The sequence below is a fragment of the Pteropus vampyrus genome, unplaced genomic scaffold (assembly GCF_000151845.1).
Source record: "Pteropus vampyrus isolate Shadow unplaced genomic scaffold, Pvam_2.0 Scaffold339, whole genome shotgun sequence".
Classification (NCBI taxonomy): domain Eukaryota; kingdom Metazoa; phylum Chordata; class Mammalia; order Chiroptera; family Pteropodidae; genus Pteropus; species Pteropus vampyrus.
The window spans coordinates 1,889,981-1,893,308 of record NW_011889120.1 but is presented as its reverse complement, the minus strand read 5'-3'; positions in this window follow the sequence as shown (position 1 = coordinate 1,893,308).

Sequence of the window (3,328 nt, the reverse complement as noted above, 5' to 3'; positions counted from 1 at the left end):
CCCCCACCAAATTATACTCAAGAACCTCAGCAGTTTACAAGGTCTGAATTCGTCAGTCCTAAATGAAGGACACATGTGGTCATTACCACCTAGTCACTACTGAAATTAGTCATTATTGAGAGGGCTGGAGTGGTGGTCCAAATTACCACTTTTTATACTGCTATAGCTGATTATACTCATAGATTCAGCCATTGTCCCAAAGAGGGTCCCATTGCCAAGGTGGTTTCAGCTTCGGGCATGTATTGCCAAACCTGCTATGATCAGATGCAGTCCCAGCAATGTTTCTTGTTCTACATGTTCTTGTAGAATCTGGCCACCAAAAAGTGGGGACTGATTCTCCTCTCTGAATATGGGCTGACATTAGTGACTTTGTCCTATCGAATTGGATGCAGCAGACGCGGCACTGCATGACTTCCGAGGTTGAGTCATAAAAGGTAACGTGGCTTGCATCTGGTTGTCTCGCTGTGCTCACCCACAGAACCCAGATACCATGCTGTGAGGAAGCCCAGGTCACATGGAAAGGCCACATGTAAGTGTTCCACTGACAGTGCCAGCTACTATCTAGCAGACAGCCGGCATCGACTGTCACATGTGACTGAGCCAGCCTTCAAGTCTTCCAGCTGAGACAGAGGAATAGCAACAATCTGTCCCTGCTGTGCCATGACAAAATTGACAACTCACGGAATCCATGAACATAATAGGTGGTTATTTTTATGTCTCCAAGTTTTGAGATAATTTGTTTTGCAGCCATCGCAACTGGAACACCTGCTCCCCTCCCCCTTGCGAGAGTTTTAGCCCTGCTATTGAGGTCACCAGTCCAGATACCCCCATCTTCATTGATTTTAAAGGCCCAGTCAAAGGTCAACCTTTGTGAAATCATTCTGTTGCCTCTTAGGGAGAAGTCATCTGTTTTGCCTCTTTTGACATAATGTTCATCATATTGTATTAAAGCTACTTGTGTCTGCCTCCCAGGTCAACTGTGAGCTTTTAGAAGATGGGCCCACATGATATCCTCTCTCTTCACTGGCACCTGATATGTGGCAAAGCTAATAGCTCCTTAAGGATACACTGCATGAAACGTAGACTCAAAATTCAAACCCCTTGTACAATATCAGATACCTTCAGTATCTTTGCTCATATAGATATATGTACATAGGTGTGTATGTATGTATTTTTTCTTTAGAAACAATTCCTGTATACATCCACACAATAAAACATCAGTCTTAAAAACCAATGAAACTCTGACACATGCTACAACATGGATGAACCTTAAAGACATTATGTTAATTGAAAGAAACCAGACACAAAAGGACAAATACTGTATGATTCCACTTGTATGAGATGACTAGAGGAGTCAAATTCATAGAGACAGAAAGTAGAACGGTGGTTGCCAGGAGCTGAGGGAGTGGGCATAGGGAATTTTTTAATAAGGAGAGACTTTAAGTTCGGGAAGATAAAAAGTTTTGTGGATGGATAGTGGTGATGGTCGCACAACAATATGAATGTATTTGATTACACAGAAATGTATGCTTAAAATGGTTAATTGAAAAATAGATTTCTATATAACCTGTTATATCTGAATATCAGACTTTGGACTTGGTAACAGGGATTCTGAAGTGGACTGCCCAGGATACCTGATCCCGTGGCTTGAAGGAAAGAATGCTGAACCAGGAGCTTGAAGGCCTGGATTCTTGTCTCAGGTGTGTGCCTCACTGTCTGTGTAACCTGGGCAAGTTGTTTCACAGCCATGTTTCACTGTCACTCTCTACCTGTTCCAAATGCATTCTGAATTATCCAATGTGTGCCCTCCTACCCTTCTCTCCAGATTAAGACTGTGGCAGTCCCTCTTTATCCGCCATTTCTCTTTCTGTGGTTTCAGTTATACGCAGTCGACCACAGTCCAAAAATACTAAACGAAAAGTTCCAGAAATAAACCAATTCATAAGTTTTAAATCGCACACCATTCTGAGTCTCATGATGAAATTTCATACCATCTGCTCCGTCCAGCCCGGGACGTGAATCATCCCTTTGTCCAGTATGTCCACTCTGTGTATGCCCCCGCCCATTTGTCACTTAGTAGCCATATCAGGTATCAGATCGACTGTCGTGGTATCAGTACTTGTGTTTAAGTAACCCTTACTTTACAAAAATTATGGAATATAATCCTCAGAACGCAGCATTAATGTCAGCTGTATGATCACCAAAGGGTTACAACCTCTGCAGCAACATTTTAATAAGTTAGAAAGACAATGACTGCTGATTACAATGTTCTTCCAAAAAGTTTTGGCAAAAAACAAAACAAAACAAAAAAAACCTTGACCTTTTGAGAAGCTTTATCCATCGACATCATCTGTTCCTGACACCCAGCCATCAACATTGTTATGGCTTGATGATCAAGGATCATCAGATAATCCTCCTTCTGATGTATCGTCAGAAGGTCATTAGTAGCCTGACGGCTATGTCACAATGCCTACGCCATTCACCTCACTTCATCTCATATCACGTAGGCATTGTATCATCTCACATCACAAGAAGGGTTAGTACAGTATAATACTTTGAGAGAGAGACCATAACTTTTATTGCAGTCCATTGTTAAAATTGTTCTATTTTATTGTTAATCTCTTTACCTAATTTATAAATTAAACTTTATCATAGGTCTGCATATATATGAAAAAACATAATAAAGTAGGGTTCAGTACTACCCATAATTTCTGTCATCTACTGGGGGTCTTGGAACATTTCCCCCACAGACAAGGTGGGACTACTGTATTAGCCATTCATTTTCTTACTCTGAATCAGTTTCATCAGATTGCAAGGAGGTGCTGGATAATTTTGCCATGCGGAGAAGGCAGACCTAGAAGAAGTCAGGAGTGAGGGAGGCAGAGGGGCCAAAGGGAGTCTTTGCTAAGCACAGTGGCACTGCGCTGGCTTCTAGGAGCAGGAGAGAGGAGTCAGGAGCCAGGAAATTGCCAGTCAAGTTAAACTACCTTTGCAGTTATACAGGAATATATCATGAGAACAGTCTTAGCCAGGATGCCTTTATGAAGTAGAGGATGGGGAGAGAGGGTGTATGTTGAGACCTCTCCCGTAACTCTGTACTTTCTGAGACCAGTACTGTATCATTTAGGTTTGGGTTCAGTTGTAATAGAGACCCTAAAACTAGTGGCTAAAAGGACAGAAGTTTATTTCTCAAATAAGTTTAGAAGAGAGCAATCGAAGGCTGGTATAAGAGCACCATGGTCATAAGAGACCCAGGCTCTTTCCAGCTTTCCACTCCGCCATCCCTAGGATATGGTCCTCATCCTTATGGTGTCAAATGGCTGCTGGA